This window comes from Echiichthys vipera (assembly GCF_963691815.1).
Source record: "Echiichthys vipera genome assembly, chromosome: 20".
Taxonomy (NCBI): domain Eukaryota; kingdom Metazoa; phylum Chordata; class Actinopteri; order Perciformes; family Trachinidae; genus Echiichthys; species Echiichthys vipera.
Window position 1 is genome coordinate 1765440 of NC_139845.1, and position 22500 is coordinate 1787939.

Here is a 22500-nt window from a genome sequence, read left to right on the forward strand (position 1 = left end):
TGTGTGTGGGTGTGTGTGTGTGTGTGCGAGTGTGTGTGCGTGTGTGTGTACGTGTGTGTGTGTACGTGTGTGTGTGTGTGTGTGTGTGTGTGTGTGTGTGTGTGTGTCTGTGTGTGTGTGTGTGTGTGTGTGTGTGTGTGAGCGTGTGTGTGTGTGTGTGTGCTGCAGGGCGTTGCGCTGGGTTAAACAGGGAGGCTCTGTAGCGTAAATGAAGCGCCCCCCGGCCGCTCGTGGGCTCAGATGGTGCGTTGGGTTCGTCCGTCTGCTGCCGCCTCTGGGGCCGTGGGAGCCGGGTGGAGCTGAGCAGAGACGGAGAGGAGGACGAAGAGGGAGGGGGGGGGGGGGGCGGTTCGGCATCTGGGGCTCATCTTCCTCTCCCTCGCTCTCTCCTCTTTGACGTGTGTCTGTTGTTTCTGCTTCTTCTGGTCACGACTTTAACGACGCAACGCAAAAATAACGTTTCCAGGATTTAAAACGATGAAGGTAGAAACAGTTCTCCAGCCGGTCTCAGCACTGAGGGCGCCCTCCCACTGTGCCTCCGTCCCGTGCCCCGTGCTTTAGGGTACTTGTCCCCCCCTCCAGGCCCGTTTGTACTCACACTACCTGGGCCTCGGAGAATGCTTCTTGCTGCCTATACGTCATCACGCCGTAACACGTCACACGCATTGATGACGTCATGGCGATGCGTGGCTTTGTTTCCAGATCTTTCCGTAGACCTCGGAGTTTTTGTGCGTCTTGTCGACTGTTTTTGAATCTTTTCATCGACCAAATCTGCAGTAAACACTCCACCTCCGCATCACACCAACGTGAACCTTTCACCGCCATTGTTTGAAATGTCCGTGCATGGTCCCTCCTTCTTTTTTCTACGTCCCAACAGGCGCACAGGAAATGACCTCAGAACCGCCGTAGGCCTCGTGCTCGTACACATGCGCACGATCGTGCTCGTACACGTGCAAACGTGCTTTACTAAAGCCCACCTCTCCCAAACGGGCCGTGGACGGCAAGCGTGCCGCTCCTAGACGTGGTACGGTTGAACTCACACTGGTCAAAGGAACCAGACTTTAGCTGTGGAACCTGTTTGAACACCGGACGGAGGCACAGTGGGAGTGCGCCCTTAAGGGAGACTCCAGCCCCCCTCCTGAGGAAACCCGTTTCGGCTGCTTGTACCCGCGACCTTGTTCTTTGGGTCCTGACCTGGACCTGGTTCTTTGGGTCCTGACCTGGACCTGGTTCTTTGGGTCCTGACCTGGACCTGGTTCTTTGGGTCCTGACCCAGCTTTCATGACCACAGGTGAGGGTAGGAACCAGGACTGAGGGTAGATACGAGAGAAACGTGGAGAGAGGTCTTCAGGAAGTTCAGTTGATCTTTATGTCTAGCAAGCGTGCCGCTCCTAGACGTGGTACGGTTGCACTCACACTGGTCAAAGGAACCAGACTTTAGCCGTGAAACCTGTTTGGACACGGTACGGAGGCACAGTGGGAGTGCGCCCTGAGACTGAAATAAGTGTCATTAAAGACCTTACTTATGGAAGACATTAAAATTGTTGTTGTGAGCCGGTCGTTCGTGATATAATGATAGTTTCTGCATCAGTGACGCGTCCGCGGTCTGTGGGCGCTCAGACTTTGATACACTCTGTCGTCCTCTGATGATGACATCGCCCGTGTCTTCCTCCCTGTCTCTGCCGCCGCCGCCGCTGCACTTCACAGATGTGTGCGAACGCGTGGATTCATCCTGTTAATGTGACATTTAAACACACTTGTGACAGGTTGGTGTGAATTAACTGCAAATTAGAAGTGACAGCGCGGATAAATGTCTCATCACAGGCTGAGGTAACACGCGTGCATCACCGCGGGATTATTTTAACCACTCCTGAATACACACACGTGTGTGTGTTTACGCGGCGGTGATGGGACGCCGCTGTGTGTGATCCATCCGCGGGACCGCTTATGGATCGCTGAGTGTGACCTTCTCTCACGTAAATGTTGCATCATGGGAAAGTTCATCAACCTCAGGACTGGATCTGTTAAACTGAGTGAATCTTCCTCTCATTATGAAACATTTAAGTCATTTTGCATCTTTTTGTGGTGGTTTTGCATCAATTTTTAATCATTTTGCATCTTTTTGTGGTGGTTTTGCATCTGTTTTTAGTCATTTTGCATCTTTTTGTGCTGGTTTTGAATCTATTTTTAGTTATTTTGCATCTTTTTGTGCTGGTTTTGCATCTATTTTTAGTCATTTTGCATCTTTTTGTGGTGGTTTTGCATCTATTTTAAGTCATTTTGCATCTTTTTGTGGTGGTTTTGCATCTATTTTAGTCATTTTGCATCTTTTTGTGGTGGTTTTGCATCTATTTTAAGTCATTTTGCATCTTTTTGTGGTGGTTTTGCATCTATTTTAAGTCATTTTGCATCTTTTTGTGGTGGTTTTGCATCTATTTTTTTAAAAAAGGCATTAAAAATATAGACTAAAATATTCTGAAACCACTTTGAAGACGCTGTAGAGACGACGGGGGACTGTTGAGAGATGGAAACTCCTCCAGCGAGCTCTTGTTCCTCCTCTACAACACTTTGTACCGTCCTCTGCTCGTCGGCTGGGAGGAATTTGTAATCTGAGGGTTCCAGTGACATCATCGGCCTTGTGAGAGGTTAAATACCTGGATCTCACACCAGTTAGTTGGTCCAGTCCCAGCCTAGTCCTGGTCCTGGTCCTGGTCCAGTCCCAGCCTGGTCCTGGTCCTGGTCCTGGTCCAGTCACAGCCTGGTCCTGGTCCTGGTCCTGGTCCTGGTCCTGGTCAGATGAGTACATGAACTGCTGAAGCCTCTTGGATCAGAGGTGAAACGTCTTCCTGACGAATAACCAAGTCCAGTTGCTTTGGACTGAAGTTGCTTTGAGGATACTCGTAGATGTTTTCCTGAGAGTTTGATTGGCAGATAGTTCCTCCAATCAGCTGCCAGGTGTTTATTAAAAGCACCTGCCCCTTTGCCCGATCAGCTACTTGGAGTCAGGTTCGCTCACACAACGAGTTTGAAACGTGTTTTTTTTTCACACGGGCGAAAAAGAACATTCGTGAGAACGTCACTGGACACGCACGTCCATCGAGTTGAAATTCAACGCCATGAAACTCTCCCCGCCGCTCTCTGCTGTTCCCATTAACTGTACATTTCACTGCCTCCATGTCTGTGATGGTTGCTGGCTTTGTCGTGGCCCGTGACGCGAGCGGAGTTGTGTTTAAAGTTGTTCTGTAGAAACACAACCGAGCAGAAAACTCCTCAATCACAGCGGAGATTATGCAGATCTCCGTAAAGCTTCAGATGAGTGGGAGACAGCCTGGAGTGTGTGTGTGCGTGTGCGTGTGTGTGTGTGTGTGTGTGTGTGTGTGTGTGTGTGTGTGTGTGAACGCTGTCATCATGGGGTGAAATGAAGCTGCGTTCACCTTTAAATTGTGTTTCATCTCGATTCGATGAAAGAAACCAACAATAAAAGCAACTCTCTGGTTTTGTTCTGCACCTTTAAAGCGCTCAAACGTCCTCCTGGCGTTTAAAAAGCAATAACGGTGAAATGTGGTCGGATTCGTAGGAAGTGCAAGAAGAAAACAAGTGTGTGTGTGTGTGTGTGTGTGTGTGAGTGTGTCATTAAGATTTCATATTCATACTGTAGGAATTTACATGACAGAAGGATGGAGAACAGAGAGAGAGAGAGAGGGAGCGCGTGTCTCCGCAGAGCAGAACTGACACCAATCTGTCAGACACACACACACACGCACACACGCACACACACACACACACACACACACACACACACACACACACACACACACACACACACACACACAGTAACGAAGATGAAATGAAGAGGAGGAGGAAGATGAGACGAGTAGAGAGTCTGTCGTTCACCAGACAAATGATTTTACTGCAGCCCTCCTCCCTCTGCGTCTGCGTCGATCACGCACCCCATCGCTCCCTGGCAGCGGTGACGGCGTCCAGGTGGAGTTTTTTCGCCCCGAGGGGCGTTTGGCGGTCCCCGTAAACTCCCTGTTGACAGGCCAACATGCAACCCCCAGTGGAGGATCGTTCACGGGGCCATAACTAAAAACTGCTGACTGTAAATAAAGATGGAGGTTCTGACTGCTCCCTGAAAGTGAAGCCAACGCACCTGGGTCGCCCCCTGGTGGCTGGCTGCAGTATAGGTCAGTAGGTATAGGTTGTGGTGGTTTTGCATCTTTTTTTAGTCATTTTGCATCTTTTTGTGCTGGTTTTGCATCTATTTTTAGTCATTTTGCATCTTTTTGTGGTGGTTTTGCATCGATTTTTAGTCATTTTGCATCTTTTTGTGCTGGTTTTGCATCAATTTTAAGTCATTTTGCATCTTTTTGTGGTGGTTTTGCATCTGTTTTTAGTCATTTTGCATCTTCTTGTGCTGGTTTTGCATCAATATTTAGTCACTTTGCATCTTTTTGTGGTGTTTTTTTGTGCCTTTTTACGTCCGGATGTGAAGAACTTCCAGCTGACTCGGCTGTGAAACCCTCCTTCCTGCTGCAGCTCTCTTTCACAGCAGACACGAGTCCCACTCAATCACAGGTGTCGCTGATGAAACTAACGATGGCTGAACTCCACTCAGCTGGTTCAGTCTCAGGTGCTTCTCTCTCTGAACACTTGATCAGATCAGTGGTGTTATCAGCTGCACCTTTGCTCCTGCTCCTGCTCCTGCTGCTGCTGTGAGGGCGGCCTGCTCCGTCTTCAGCTCGTCTTCAGCTCTTGTTTGTCTCGTTAACGGTGACAGGCCTCTCCACCTGCTCTGCATTCACAGGGAACCTCTGTATGTGTGTGTGTGTGGAGCGCCTCGCTGGGGATAAAAATACCCCTTCAATTATTAAGAAACGTGTGTGAGAGAGAAATAAAAATAAATAGTTTAAACAAATGGACGTGTGTGTGAGTGTGGAGCATGCAGATGACCGGTGGTGGCGTCGTTATGTGTTTTAAAAGCAGTTGAGATGCAAATCCAACACGACGTGCACATAAATCTGCGCATAGATCTGCACATAGATCTTCACTGTGCTGAAAAGGGCTGCGAAAATAAAGCGGCAGTAGAATAAACTATAAAAGTCAACACTTCCTGCAGATGTTTTACTCTGAAGGCCTCGAGAGGGATGAACCACGAAGCGCCCTGAACGTCCCCAGGGTTTCTCTGGATCACCTGGATCCACAACGACAAAGACGGCACCGCGAAGCTCGCTATAGAGTTAATTTGTCAAGTCAGGGTTTGCGCTGTAGTTTCAATGCACGTTCTAATAAAAAGGACGTGTATGGCGTCATCTGACTCTTGGATTAAGGGCCGCAGACTTCACTCAAGAGGAGCAGATCAAGAGTAAAACACAGCAAGAGGCGACACAGTCGACCATAACACGGCCGGGGAGGCGTGCTTTAATCTATAAGTGAAAAGACTCTGCATCTCATCTTCAGCCTCTTATCCGGGGTCGGGTCTCGGGGGCAGCAGCTCCAGCAGAGGACCCCAAACTTCCCTTTCCCGGGCCACATTAACCAGCTCTAACTGGGGGATCCTGAGGCGTTCCCAGGCCAGTGTGGAGATCTAATCTCTCCACCTGGTCCTGGGTCTTCCCCGAGGCCTCCTCCCAGCTGGACGTGCCTGGAACACCTCCCTAGGGAGGCGCCCAGGGTTCATCCTTACCAGATGCCCGAACTATGACAAATGCTCCAGACTAAGACTCCGCACTCACCATAAACCCATAACCTTTAGTGAATAAGTTTATCATGTGACCTAAGAATACAGAGTAACGCACATCACATGAGAGATGAAGTCCGCACGCAGAACTACCAGACTGACGCTCTGCCTCCACTCTGCCTCTGTGTCACAGACGTTTTCTTCGACCTGAAACACTTTCAAATCCTCCCCTTTGAGTTTGAAAGGACAAACGGGTCTGAAGCTTTACGAACATACTGAGAAATGAATCGATCTCAGCTGCAACTCTGCAGAATAGCACCGCACTCCGCACTTCTGGGGGCCTCAGCAACTCTGTGATAATATGAACCAGTGACGAAGAACCACAGTGAAACAGACGCACTTAGCAACAAGTGCACAGCTTCTTTTTCATGGTTGTTTTCACGACTTCTATTATACAGGAAATGGAGACATGCAGCAAAGGGCCACAGGTCGGAGTCGAGCCTGCGGACGCTGCCTCCAGGACCTTCAGCCTCTTCACACGGGGCGGCTGCTCGAACCACTGAGCTGCTCCTTTGAGGAGGAGGAGGAGGAGGAGGAGGAGGAGGAGCCTTCACCTTCGTTATTATTATTATTGATGTTACACACACACACACACACACACACACACACATGCCTGAAATACACACACATGCACACACAGGACCTGTATACATGCAATTAATGGAGAGATGTCAGAGCGAGGGCAGTTGGGGGTTCGGTGCCTTGCCCAACAGCACCTCCGCAGCGCCCAGGAGATGAACTGGCACCTCTCCAGCCACCAGTCCACGCTCCAGGTGTCCAACAAGGGCGCTCAAATCGTGAATACGCTCCGTAGATAGATCTAAGATAAAGACATAAATGATGTTGTGTCTACTGTGGTAAACGCGTGGATGACGTTACGCGGACACACGTGAATGACAGCGCGTTACTTTTCATTTATATTTGTACGAACGAGCTCATCTCTGAAACAAAGTTTGTGACAAACTCAGAGGAAACACTGAAGTTCGGAGAGAGACGGTGACGATGAAGTGCAACCTGCCAGCAATACACCTGGAATGAGCGGATCCTGCAGCGGCGCTACGACGACGACGACAGCCTGTTGTTTCTCTTGAACTGCTGCAATCAGACGTAACGTCGAGGACACGGGAGAGAGAGAGACAGAGGAAATCAGGGGTTCGGTGCGAGGACTCCCCGCTGATGTGCAGCTGCAGCGGGAGGTGAGTCACTCTCCGTCTTTGTTTCTCACAAAACCAACACGGGGAAAAAAAAAGGCACCGAAATAACAGCGACAGCACGAAAGCGAGAGAGACAAGACAGCGAGCAGACGCCGGAGATCAGAGCGTTACAAGAGCTCCTACGGAAAACAACAAGCACACAAACAACTCCTCGCTCTCCCTTTTTTCACGTTTAACCTTGTTTTCCCTCGAATCTGCGGAGAACAAACTTTTTCTTTTGTGTGTGACACGTTTTTTTTTCCCGCGCAGCTTCTCTGAACTCTGTCGGGGGGTTCGATTCCTCCGCGCATCCTGTTTTAGTTCCCCTCGGCCCGCGAAGCTCGCTGTAGAGTTGATTTGTCAAGTCAGGGTTTGCGTAAAAAGGACACGTATGGCGTCATCTGACTCTTGGATCAAAGGCCGCAGATTTCACTGAAGAGGAGCAGATCATTACAATGAACTTGAAGTGGAAAGATTCTGAATCTCATCTTCAGCCTCTTATCCGGGGTCGGGTCTCAGGGGCAGCAGCTCCAGCAGGGGACCGCAAACTTCCCTTTCCCGGGCCACATTAACCAGCTCTAACTGGGGGATCCTGAGGCGTTCCCAGGCCAGTGTGGAGATCTAATCTCTCCACCTGGTCCTGGGTCTTCCCCGAGGCCTCCTCCCAGCTGGACGTGCCTGGAACACCTCCCTAGGGAGGCGCCCAGGGTTCATCCTTACCAGATGATCCTGAACCACCTCAACTGGCTCCTTTCAACACAAAGGAGCAGCGGCTCTACTCCGAGTTCCTCACGGATGCTGAACTTCTCCCCCTCTCTCTAAGGGAGACTCCAGACCCCCTCCTGAGGAAACACATTTCACACACTTGGACCTGGACCTGGTTCTTTGGGTCCTGACCCAGCTTTTATGACCACAGGTGAGGGTAGGAACCAGGACTGAGCGGTAGATCCAGAGCTTTGTCTTCCTCAGCTCTCTGTTCGTCACAACGGTGCGGTAGAGCGACTGCAGCTCCGCCCCCGCTGCTCCGATTCTCCGGCCAAACTCACGCTCCATCGTCCCCTCACTCGTGAACATGATCCTGAGGTACTTGAAGTCCTTCACTTGGGGTCAGGACTCATTCCCTACCTGGAGTAACAATCCACCGGTTTCCTGCTGAGAGCCACGGCCTCAGATTTCGAGGTGCTGATCATGAGTCTGTTTTATTTCTCCTCTGAAACGTTTCCTTTTGAACTCGCGAAGCAGGCCGTCTCCGTGACGAAGGCGAAGAAAACAACTCCTGTAGGAGGGTTTTGAACATTCACGGGGGGACGCACGATCTCAGATCAGATAACAGAGAGGGAAGGGCGGTCAGGGGCGGATCATGCGCGAGGTCGGCGTTGGCGAAGGGCAGAAACCCCCACACGCGTGAGTGACAGACCGATGCAGACAAACGGGTCCTTTCATGGACTCATCCATCAGACCTTCCTGTGGTGGAGTGATGCAACAAGTAGAAACACCATCAAACACACACACACACACACACACACACACACACACACACACACACACACACACACACACACTTTGACATGTGCATGTGTGTTGTTCTCATCACCATAGAAACAAACGCACTCCATCCTGGAGAGAGCACGGATCCGAGTGTGTGTGTGTGTGTGTGTGTGTGAGACAGAGGGAAAGAAGGAGCTTTTCTCCTCTCGCTCTTGTTCGTCCGTGCGTGATGTTCGGCTGACTGACGTCGGTTCGAGGCCGTAAAGAAAGGCGGACGCAGGGAAGAACATCTGGGCAGCTGTCAGATGAAACATCCCCACGGCTGCGTTTGGTCCGAGTGTTTCCACACTGATCCAGAGACTGTTTGATTTTTGTCTTTTACTGCGTTTGTCTTGTGTTGTGTGCTTGTCCGCGTGCAACGTAGACTCATATACAGTGCACATGGTTTATTTATTATGGATTCTGGATGTAAAGATTCACTGATGCAAGTCCAGTAAAGTCTGTGTGAAGCATCTTCAAACTCACGACGCGGGGGAAACTACGCAGGCGACTCTGACGAGTATGTGGACGCCAGTGACGCTACGGCGAGCACGAGAACAGGAAGACAAAGTGTTTTCAGACACAACTGGGCGAGATCTGAGGTCACGCCACCTGAGCCCGCTGCTCTGTACCTCAAACCGTAGTGTCACTGTTATGCGTCTATTTTAAGTCATTTTACATCTATTTTTAGTCATTTTGAATCTATTTTTAGTCATTGTGTATCCATTTTTAATCATTTTGCATCAATTTTTAGTAATTTTGCTTATTTTTAATCATTTTACATCTATTTTGAATCATTTTCCATCTATTTATAGTCATTTTGCATCCATTTTTAGTCATTTTGCATCAATTTTTAATCATTTTGCATCTATTTTTGATCATTTTGCATCTATTTTTAGTCATTTTGCTTCTATTTTTATTTATTTTGCATCTATTTTAAGTCATTTTGCATCTATTTTAAGTATTTTGCATCAATTTTGAATCATTTTGCATCTATTCTTAATCATTTTGCATCTATTTAAGTCATTTTGCATCTATTTTTAGTCATTTTACTTCTATTTTTAATCATTTTAGTCATATCTTATGTTAAACACGTTCACACAGTAGGGTGTGAACACACACACACTCACGTTCCTAAATATTCCATCTTGTTGTGTTTCACTGTCCACCCTTCAAATTATAAAAGTTTGATTAGTCATCGGCTCTAAATACCAACTTTACGAACACGAGCTTCCTGTGAAGTTAAACATCACATTCAAAGAGTTCCTTCTGTCACGTCAGCAAAGTGGAAAGTTCAAAGACAAACGCAGCTTAAGGAAGTGTGTGTGACAGAAAACGCCGAAATCAAGCAGCAGCTGCGAAAACCATCAAAGCAGAAAGAGCGAGCGACGGCAGCCGTGCACATCAGATAATGAGGCAGAGCTGCAGATATCAGGAGGTTTTATTGTCCTAAAAAATAACAGAGAGAGACAAACACTTAAGAGAAAGCGTCAAATATGAACCGCAGCAAAAACACACACGCAGAGAAGTGACTGAAGACGTTCTTTCCAAAGATGCTGAGAGAGTTTCTGCAACGAGCCGCTGAAGAAAGGAAATAATGGACCGAACAGTGGAATCATCATCTGCAACACAAACAAAAGCCTTATTATCTCTGCAGGTGCAAGTGTGTGTGTGTGTGTGTGTGTGTGTGTGTGTGTGTGTGTGTGTGTGTGTGTGTGTGTGTGTGTGTGTGTGTGTGTGTGTGTGTGTGACTCATACTGTACCTTCTGGGACACACATTAGACAGAACACCAGTTAATTGGGGACGTAATCGTGTCCCAGCGTGGGAGGAAGCTGATTTTTGGGTGTGTGGTTTAAGGAGCGCCTGGATGCACAGAATATTTGAGCGAGGTGCAGTTTCAAGAGGTCTGACCCCAAAAACGTGGACGGGGCTGCGAATTTAGCTACAGTCGGTCACACACGCACTGACGAAGAAGCTTCTCTAAACTCATCTCATCTCATCTTCAGCCTCTTATCTGGGGTCGGGTCTCGGGGGCAGCAGCTCCAGCAGGGGACCCCAAACTTCCCTTTCCCGGGCCACATTAACCAGCTCTAACTGGGGGATCCTGAGGCGTTCCCAGGCCAGTGTGGAAATCTAATCGCTCCACCTGGTCCTGGGTCTTCCCCGAGGCCTCCTCCCAGCTGGACGTGCCTGGAACACCTCCCTAGGGAGGCGCCCAGGGTTCATCCTTACCAGATGATCCTGAACCACCTCAACTGGCTCCTTTCAACTCAAAGGAGCAGCGTCTCTACTCCGAGTTCCTCACGGATGCTGAACTTCTCCCCCTCTCTCTAAGGGAGACTCCAGACCCCCTCCTGAGGAAACACATTTCACACGCTTGGACCTGGACCTGGTTCTTTGGGTCCTGACCTGGACCTGGTTCTTTGGGTCCTGACCCAGCTTTCATGACCACAGGTGAGGGTAGGAACCAGGACTGAGGGTAGATCCAGAGCTTTGCCTTCCTCAGCTCTCTGTTCATCACAACGGTGCGGTAGAGCGACTGCAGCTCCGCCCCCGCTGCTCCGATTCTCCGGCCAAACTCACGCTCCATCGTCCCCTCACCCGTGAACAAGATCCCGAGGTCCTTGAACTCCTTCACTTGGGGTCAGGACTCATTCTCGATCGGCAGTCGTCGAATGAAACAGCACCTTAAAAGGTCCGAACTCTGTTTCTGAGTTTTCAAAGTAGATGAATTGAATCATCCTCTTTAACAAAGAGCGACACAAACTCTCCGCGGCGTCACCGAGGAACGAGTCCAAGGTGAAGCTGCTCTCCTCAGCGGCTTAAGAAGAGATTTGAGAATAAATGAACAGGGATCTGTGTGTGTGTGTGTGTGTGTGTGTGTGTGTGTGTGTGTGTGTGTGTGTGAGAGGCACGGCCGCCCTCTAACCGCCACCTGATTCATCATTTATGAAGCTCAATGAGTCGACGACGACGCCGCAGTCATCTGCATCACCTCAGCTCACCGCAGGCGACAGACAAATAAAACCTCCGTGATACGCCGACGACCTTGAGCGAGACCGCGGCACGAATCCGTCCTCGCGGGAGCGTTTCCACCGCGGCGCCCGAAGGACCATCAATAAACACAAGAAGAAGAGTCACTCAACGCGTTCAGGGGTCTTTTTATTTCAGCGCCACGGCCTCGGCACGAGAATCTGAGGGTTTGAGGTTTTTGTTCTGTTAGAAACACTGGAAACAAATGAGTTTTAAAGTAAATATAATTCTAATTATACATGTTTTACGAGAAGGCGTTGGATGTTGTGGTTCAGACGGAGCGATCGTAAAATAGAGATGCGATCGTAACACGTCAGGGTTACATATGAACTGTATTTACTGCATATCATACGTTTGAAAAAGTGTTTTTTTAAGAATATACTAAAAGTTGGTTGTAATATTATGTGTCTCATTTATATTTATGTTGTTTCGGCATCTGCTGAGGTTGTAGTTTCCATACTTTGATACTTTTCTAATAGAGCTCCAAACTCTTCATCTTCATCTTAGTTCAGGACAAAAGTCGACACGTAAACTGCCCGTCTGCAGCGACACAGAGTTGGCCCCTGAATCAATCTTGGACATGTGTGGAAAAGATGCAAAATGACTAAAAATTGATGCAAAACCACCACAAAAAGATGCAAAATGACCAAAAATAGATGCAAAACCACCACAAAAAGATGCAAAATGACTAAAAATAGATGCAAAACCAGCACAAAAAGATGCAAAATGACTAAAAATAGATGCAAAACCACCACAAAAAGATGCAAAATGACTAAAAAGAGATACAAAACCACCACAAAAAGATGCAGAATGACTAAAAATAGATGCAAAACCACCACAAAAAGATGCAAAATGACTAAAAATAGATGCAAAACCAGCACAAAAAGATGCAAAATGACTAAAAATAGATGCAAAACCACCATAAAAAGATGCAAAATGACTAAAAATAGATGCAAAACCAGCACAAAAAGATGCAAAATGACTAAAAATAGATGCAAAACCACCACAAAAAGATGCAAAATGACTAAAAATAGATGCAAAACCAGCACAAAAAGATGCAAAATGACTAAAAATAGATGCAAAACCACCACGAAAAGATGCAAAATGACTAAAAAAAGATGCAAAACCACCACGAAAAGATGCAAAACCACCACAAAAGCTGACCAATCACAGCAGAGCGAACCAGCCGACCAATCAGAGCTCACTGGGCTTTTCCATTGTTTATCAATAACATGAAGCGTGCTCTCCTGGCTTTCCCCCACCTGCCTCCTTACGCGGAGTTTTGCGCTCTTCATCCCTCAGCACTTCCTCCGAGTGTCTAATTTCACCGCAGACGGGCTTCAGCTGGAAGCCACGGTGCGTTCACGCCGGTCTGGCTTCAGCCGCCGATCCGAACTACTGACACAATCTTTCCGTGTTCTCAGATATGTATTCAATGAATAAGTCTTATGATGTTCCAGTGCAGCCACATAAACCTACTATCAGAACTTTACTTCAACGCACGTTATTCACTCTGTCAAATCAAGAGGCGCCCTGAGCAGCGTGTTAGGCGGCAGGATTTGACGCCGTGGGAAAGAGGACGGGCTGGTGCCACTGAGCAGTTTTCCTGATCCACTTCTTTTTATAGATCCGTGCTCTGGAACCACGGTGAGCAGGAGCGGACCCCCTCCTGAGGCTCTGGAGGCTGTTCAAGGTGCCTCTGCAGACACTTCTCACATGCAGCCAAATGTTGTTATTCTGGTTTGACACATTTCCACAACACTGCCGTTTTACACCAGCCTCATTTTCACTGTACACTTTTCTCTATTTGCACTTTAACACTGAGATGTTGCACACACTGTAAATACTTCTTGTTATTTATAATAATTAAATTCAATTTGCTTCATCTGCATTGAAAACAAGAGTAAACTGTGGCAAAGCAAAAGAACAATATGAAAAAAACAATATACAACCATTACACGTATGTATGCATACAAATAATAATATAAATATTTAATAAAACTACTGAGACTCAACTGACACCGAGGTCTCCTCAGCAGGGGTAGAGGTCAGAACAGGGAGGACGTGGCGTGCTCAGGATGCAGTGGAACGGGCGGAGGCAAGGCTGTGACCCAGCACCATGGTGGGCTCATTGGCAACTGGGCGGGCTGGGTTTGGCAGCAATCCTAAGCTGTGCTACAGCAAAGCCAGAGGAAAGGAGGTGGAGGAAGCTTATCCAGGAGGAGGTACAGGCCGAGGTGGAGGAAGCTTATCCAGGAGGAGGTACGAGCCGAGGTGGAGGAAGCTTATCCAGGAGGAGGTACAGGCCGAGGTGGAGGAAGCTTATCCAGGAGGAGGTACGAGCCGAGGTGGAGGAAGCTTATCCAGGAGGAGGTACAGGCAGAGGTGGAGGAAGCTTATCCAGGAGGAGGTACGGGCAGAGGTTGAGGAAGCTTATCCAGGAGGAGGTACAGGCCGAGGTGGAGGAAGCTTATCCAGGAGGAGGTACGGGCCGAGGTGGAGGAAGCTTATCCAGGAGGAGGTACGGGCCGAGGTGGAGGAAGCTTATCCAGGAGGAGGTACAGGCCGAGGTGGAGGAAGCTTATCCAGGAGGAGGTACGGGCCGAGGTGGAGGAAGCTTATCCAGGAGGAGGTACAGGCCGAGGTGGAGGAAGCTTATCCAGGAGGAGGTACAGGCCGAGGTGGAGGAAGCTTATCCAGGAGGAGGTACAGGCTGAGGTGGAGGAAGCTTATCCAGGAGGAGGTACGGGCCGAGGTGGAGGAAGCTTATCCAGGAGGAGGTACGGGCCGAGGTGGAGGAAGCTTATCCAGGAGGAGGTACAGGCCGAGGTGGAGGAAGCTTATCCAGGAGGAGGTACGGGCCGAGGTGGAGGAAGCTTATCCAGGAGGAGGTACAGGCCGAGGTGGAGGAAGCTTATCCAGGAGGAGGTACAGGCTGAGGTGGACTGTGAGAGGAAACCGGAGAACCCGGAGAAAACCCACGCAGACACGGGGACAACATGCAAACTCCACACAGAGGGACCCCAGCCGGGATTCAAACCAGGAACCCTCCTGCTGTGAGGCGACAGTGCTGACCACCACCTTAGCTCATGTGCAGTAGACATCCGTTAGTAACACTCTGGTGCAGGAGACATCATATTAAATAATTACTAATACAGAAACAACACAGATATAAAGAACACTTGTCCTCGTCCTGTCTGTGCGTGGATGTATTTATAGAGTGTGCATGATTATATATGTAAATATCTGCGTACTGTGTGTGCACGCATGTGTTCACGTGTTACTTTCCTCCAGCGGTGAATATTAATGTGTCAGCTGGCTGAGCCTCACACGCCGACTCAACAAGGCCAGAAACACCCGACATAGACTGAACGATGTCTGGAAGTCTGCCCAGTACAGCAAAAACACCAAGCTGAGACTGGACCAGCGCTGTGTCCTGTCCACCCTGCTATACGGTGCTGATGACGGAAACTGATGTCCACAGACTGTCAGCCTACGGAGAATACAGCAGATATTCTGGCCCAACACCATCTCTAATCAACACCTTCTTAGTATCTGCAAACAAGACAACATGGCAGACATCCTTATGAGAAGGCGGTGGAAGTGGATTGGGCATGAAATCCGTAGAGAGCAGGACAACATCGCCCAAACTGCTCTTCACTGGACACCAGAAGGCAAGTGCAGAAGAGGCCGACCCAAGAACACCTGGCGGAGGACTGTGGAGGGAGAACTGAAGACCCTGCATCATACAGACAGGAGTGGAGATCCTTTGTTGCTGCCCTACATGCCAGCCGGCATATAAGGCGAGAGGGGCTGAGCAGCGTTGGAGTCGTGCGTGTCCTCGTTTCCATCCATGCAAATAAAGTCAATTTGGATTTGAGAGCGAGTCTGTGACAGACAGACAGGAAATGCAACGCTGTGATTTCCCTGCAGGCTCTTCTTACATTTAACTGTGTTCAACCCACAACATTCACATGACATGAATTATTCATTACACCCACAAACCAGCGTGCCAGCACGCACCGACGGGTGGATGTGCGCGCTCATTGTTGAGCTAATAGCACATTTATAGAGCCGAGTGTTAACCGCGCTGTTCACTTCCTTCTTCTTTCTGTGCTGATTAAACACAGCGGTGAAAGTATTTCTCTGAAGGTGAATGTGCAGCAGCAACCAAATGTAGAAACGCAGCGTTTAGTCAAGGTGAGGGAAATTCATTGTTTCATAGCTAATGGAAAATTAAATATAGGAAATGAGCAGACGTTTTTATGGAGAACAATAAATGCAAAATGACTAAAAATAGATGCAAAACCACCACAAAAAGATGCAAAATGACTAAAATAGAAGCAAAACCACCACAAAAAGATGCAAAATGACACAAAGAGACACAAAACGACCACAAAGAGACACAAAATGACCACAAAGAGACACAAAATGACCACAAAGAGACACAAAACGACCACAAAGAGACACAAAACGACCACAAAGAGACACAAAATGACCACAAAGAGACACAAAACGACCACAAAGAGACACAAAACAACCACAAAGAGACACAAAACGACCACAAAGAGACACAAAACTACCACAAAGAGACACAAAACGACCCTCTTCTCTTTAACCCTCAGTGAGTTCCCTCTCCACGCACAGACGCACAGATCCATCTCCTCTGTGTCACACGGTCAAGTTTTCCTCTCCAGCGCCGGATGATGGTGAAGTGGACGCCCACGCACTGAACGGTCCACCTTAATGGTCCGTCATCACATTAATTCATCGGGCAGCACATCAACATGTTCCCGCTCCAGCCTGAGTGGGAGCGATCTGCTGCAACAACTCATTAAAACTCCACCGAGAACAAGTGAAGAGGATCCAATTAGAAACTTCATCTCCGTGGAAACCAACAGCTGATTAGTCACCAGTCATTTAGAGCTGCATCCATGTTTATTATCCATGTTATAATCAGCACAAGACTCAAAAAACAGACTTATTTATTAAAAAATAGATGCAAAACCACCTTAAAATGATGCAAAATGACTAAAAATAGATGCAAAACCACCACAAAAAGATGCAAAATGACTAAAAATAGATGCAAAACCACCACAAAAAGATGCAAAATGACTAAAAATAGATGCAAAACCACCACAAAAAGATGCAAAATGACTAAAAATAGATGCAAAACCAACACAAAAAGATGCAAAATGACAAAAATAGATGCAAAACCTCCACAAAAAGATGCAAAATGACTAAAAATAGATGCAAAACCATCACAAAAAGATGCAAAATGACTGTGACATGTCGGCAGGGGCCCATTGGTTCAGTTCTGGATCCAGGTCCGGTCTAACTCCAGATCCGGTCCAGGCGTGCACGAGTCCCCCGTGACTCTGCCTCAAACGCACAAATGTCTGTTTTTGTGCCGTGGATGCAGTTTTTTTTGTTTTTCTGAAAGCGCTCAGAGAATTGACCACAGCTGTCACACTGCTGAGGCTGTAGTCCTGCGTGTGTGTGTGTGTGTGTGTGTGTGTGTGTGTGTGTGTCTGTGTGTGTGTGTGTGTGTGTGTGTGTGTCTGTGCGCTCCAGTAGGTTTCTAAAGGTGTAACTTCGTCTTGTATCGCCGCCGACACTGAAACCTTTTTAAGCTGTCAGACCCAATATCTGGTCTTAACAGCAGCTGCTAAAAGGTGAGTGTGTGTGCGTGTGTGTGTGTGTGTCTGTGTGTGTGTGTGTGTGCGTGTGTGTGTGTGTCTGTGTGTGTGTGTGTGTGCGTGTGTGTGTGTGTCTGTGTGTGTGTGCACGTGCGTGTGTTTACTGAGAGTATTCTCTGTGACAGTACAACAGCACTGTAAATGGAGTTTAAATTTTGGATGACCTTCGTGACCTTAAACTCACTTTCTTTTATATCTCACACAGACACACACACACACACACACACACACACACACACACACACACACACACACACACACACACACACACACACACACACACACACACACACACACACACATCTCTCCACAGTGTGACAGCTGTGGTCGTGACCTCAGCCGGTTCCTCAAAACAACTAAAAACTGCTGCAGAGAAGAGAAAAGAAAATCACTTCTTTAAAAGTTCTGAGACGTTTCAAACTCAACTACAGCCAAAGACACACAAAGAGACACACAAAGAGACACTAAGAGACACAAACAGACACAAAGAGACACAAAGAGACACACAAAGAGACACTAAGAGACACAAAGAGACACACAAAGAGACACACAAAGAGACACTAAGAGACACAAAGAGACACTAAGAGACACAAACAGACACAAAGAGACACAAAGAGACACACAAAGAGACACTAAGAGACACAAAGAGACACACAAAGAGACACAAAGACACACAAAGAGACACTAAGAGACACAAGGAGACACAATGAGACACAAAGAGACACAAAGAGACACTAAGAGACACAAAGAGACACAAAGAGACACAAAGAGACACACAAAGAGACACTAAGAGACACAAAGAGACACAAAGAGACACAAAGAGACACACAAAGACACACAAACAGACACACAAAGAGACACAAACAGACACACAAAGAGACACACAAAGAGACACAAAGAGACACAAAGACACACAAAGACACACAAAGAGACACAAAGACACACAAAGAGACACACAAAGAGACAAAAGAGACACAAAGACACACAAAGACACACAAAGAGACACAAAGAGACACAAAGACACACAAAGAGATACAAAGAGACACAAAGAGACACAAAGAGACACACAAAGACACACAAAGAGACACTAAGAGACACAAAAAGACACACAAAGACACACAAAGACACACAAAGAGACACAAACAGACAGAAAGACACACAAAGAGACACAAAGAGACACAAAGACACACAAAGACACACAAAGAGACACTAAGAGACACAAAAAGACACACAAAGACACACAAAGAGACACTCAAAGAGACACAAAGAGACACACAAAGAGACACAAAGACACACAAACAGACACAAACTGACACAAAGACACAAAAAGAGACACAAAGAGACACAAAGAGACACACAAAGGACACAAAGACACACAAAGAGACACACAATGAGACACAAAGACACACAGAGACACACAAAGAGACACAAAGAGACACAGAGACACACAAAGAGACACAAAGACACACAAAGAGACACAAACTGACACAAAGACACACAAAGACACAGTAAGGGCGCCCTCCCACTGTGCCTCCGTCCCGTGCCCCGTGCTTTAGGGTCCTTGTCCCCCCCTCCAGGCCCGTCTGTACTCACACTACCTGGGCCTCGGAGAATGCTTCTTGCTGCCTATACGTCATCACGCCGTAACACGTCACACGCATTGATGACGTCATGGCGATGCGTGGCTTTGTTTCCAGATCTTTCCGTAGACCTCTGAGTTTTTGTGCGTCTTGTCGACTGTTTCTGAATCTTTTCATCGACCAAATCTGCAGTAAACACTCCACCTCCGCATCACACCAACGTGAACCTTTCACCGCCATTGTTAGAAATGTCCGCGCATGGTCCCTCCTTCTTTTTTCTACGTCCCAACAGGCGCACAGGAAATGACCTCAGAACCGCCGTAGGCCTCGTGCTCGTACACGTGCACACGCTCGTGCTCGTACATGTGCAAACGTGCTTTACTAAAGCCCACCTCTCCCAAACGGGCCGTGGACGGCAAGCGTGCCGCTCCTAGACGCGGTACGGTTGCACTCACACTGGTCAAACGCACTAGGCTTTACCCGTGGAACCTGTTTGGGCACGGTACGGAGGCACAGTGGGAGTGCGCCCTTATGGGAGACTCCAGCCCCCCTCCGCTTGGACCTGGACCTGGTTCTTTGGGTCCTGACCTGGACCTGGTTCTTTGGGTCCTGACCCAGCTTTCATGACCACAGGTGAGGGTAGGAACCAGGACTGAGGGTAGATACGAGAGAAACGTGGAGAGAGGTCTTCAGGAAGCTTTGTCCATTTCTGCCTTTCACTGAACGATGACGTTGTTACAGTAAAGGCTGCAGCATTCTGTGTGTGTGTGTGTGTGTGTGTGTGTGTGTGTGTGTGTGTGTGTGTGTGTGTGTGTGTGTGTGTGTGTGTGTGTGTGTGTGTGTGTGTGTGTGTGTGTGTTCTCCCCCTCTCTCTCTCTGTACCTCGCCGTTTTCTTTCTGAAGTTCTTGTTGAGATAAACTTGTGACAGCAGAAGAGAAGAAGTCAGAGCTGTCAGCGCTGCTCTTCAGTGTGTGTGTGTGTGTGTATGTGTGTGTGTGTGTGTGTGTGTGTGTGTGTGTGTGTGTGTGTGCGCGCGCGCACAGACAGCATGGTTCTGCTTCAAAGCCCATTTTGAGTCAATGGGTGCGTCATGACGGATTTTTGTCAACCCCCCGGTGATAAGAGACTCTCTCAGTGTGTGTGTGTGTGTGTGTGTGTGTGTGTGTGTGTGTGTGTGTGTGTGTGTGTGTGTGTGTGTGGGAGCTGACTCAGTTCCTCGGGGTAGATCCCTGAAGCTCAGCTGTCAGACTCTGTTTTTCTTTGTCTCCTCTCTCTTACTGTACGTCTGTTTGTTCCTCTCTCTCTCTCCCTCTCTCTCTCTCTCTCTCTCTCTCTCTCTCTCTCTCTCGCTCTCTCTCTCTCTCTCTCTCTCTCTCCCTCTCTCTCTCTCTCTCTCTCTCTCTCTTCCTTCCAACAGTTGGATCCTTGTTGACACAAACTTTAGCCCAGAAAAGGACCAAAGAGGCGATATTCTGTTCTAACCTACGGAGAGTCTTTCACTTTAATCCACATGTTTATGAGAAAAGAGCTTTTTTCAGGCTTCGTTGGTTAAAAACCTAAACTTAAGCGTCAGCTGCAGCGCTGCCTCGACTCATGAGACACTGATGCTGAAAAGAAGAGATGCTAAATGACACAAAATGACCAAAAATGAGCAAAAATGACGACATACAGACAAAAGAATTCACTGTAGGGATGCAAAATGAAAACAAGGCGATGCTGAATGACTGAAACTCAACACACGGAGACAAAAAAACAACGACAAAGACGCACAACGTGACTGAAAATAGATGCAAAATGACCACAGAGAGAAACCAAATGACACAGAAATGTAAAATGTCCCAAAACACAGTCACAAAACGACTGAATATAGATGTAAACCAATGCAAAAAGATGCAAAATGACTAAAAAAAGATGCAAAACCACCACAAAAAGATGCAAAATGACTAAAAATAGATGCAAAACCAGCAAAAAAAGATGCAAAATGACTAAAAACAGATGCAAAACCAGCACAAAAAGATGCAAAATGACTAAAAATAGATGCAAAACCAGCACAAAAAGATGCAAAATGACTAAAAACAGATGCAAAACCAGCACAAAAAGATGCAAAATGACTAAAAATAGATGCAAAACGTGTGCAGTTGGTTTAATTCACCAGAAGCTTCAGTTAAAAGAACTTTAACTGTGTGTGTGTGTGTGTGTGTGTGTGTGTGTGTGTGTGTGTGTGTGTGTGTGTGTGTGTGTGTGTGTGTGTGTGTGCGGGTGTGTGTGTGTTTGTGTGTGTGTGTGTGTTAGACAACTCGTCATTAAATCTCATTAGGAAGTGTGGATGAGAGTGAGCTGGTCCACTGCCTGAAGACACACACACACACACACACACACACACACACACACACACACTGCCGGGTCCATTTGCAGTGGAACATCCCATAATTGAGGGTGTGTCCGTTTCCATGGCAATGAATAATTGGACAATAGTCAATTCATCATAAATATTACTGTGATGATCTTCTCCTTCTTCTTCTTCTTCTTCATCTCCTTCCTCTTCTTCTTCTACACACTTCCTGTCCCACGTGTTCCGCACATTTGCGTTCTCACGTACGGCTCCGTCTGGGTTGGTCTGGATAAGTTCAGTGTTGCGTGACTCGACCTTTGCACGTCACCTCTGAGACACGTCTCCAACCGCGATCGATGCCCGAGGAGGAGGAACCCGACCTTTGACGGGAACGTGGCGAGGAGAAGGAACCCGACCTTTGACGGGAACGTGGCGAGGAGGAGGAACCCGACCTTTGACGGGAACGTGGCGAGGAGAAGGAACCCGACCTTTGACGGGAACGTGGCGAGGAGGAGGAACCCGACCTTCGGCGGGAACCAGTTGGTTTCCATGCCGACAATCAATGAATCGTCCAGGCAACCGGGTCGTTAATAAACAACGTTATCAGAAACGTCTTTCATGAGCTGCTGATGCAACGACACACACACACACACACACACACACACACACACGCACACACACACACGCACACACACAGACACACACACACACACACACGCACACACACACACACACACACACACGCACACACACACACGCACACACACAGACACACACACACACACGCACACACACACACACACACCTCTGTTCACGTCTCCTGCACGATGAGACTGAGACTTTTATTTTGTAGTTTTACGAGCGCTCGTCTCTCTCTCTCTCTCTCTCTCTGCTCTCTCTCTCTCTCTCTCTCTCTCTCTCTCTCTCTCTCTCTCTCTCTCTCTCTCTCTCTCTCTCTCTCTCTCTCTCTCTCCCTCTCTCTCTCTCTCTCTCTCTCTCCCTCTCTCCCTCTCTCTCTCTCCTCCCTCTCTCTCTCTCTCTCTCTCTCCCCCCTCCCCCTCTCTCTCTCTCTCTCTCTCTCTCTCTCTCTCTCTCTCTTCTCATGAATGATGTACAGAACAGATAATAAACACCTTCGTTCACCTCGTGTGCACTTTTAACAGAATAAACCTGCACTTCTGTTTCTGAGCTCGGCAGAAAAATATACTTTCACTTGGATCACTTCACATAAAGGCTGGGACTGGACCAGGACCAGGACCAGGACCAGGACCAGGACCAGGACCAGGACCAGGACCAGGCTGGGACTGGACCAGGACCAGGACCAGGGCCAGGCTGGGACTGGTCCAACTAACTGGTGTGAGATCCAGGTCTTTAACCTCTCACAGGCTGATGAT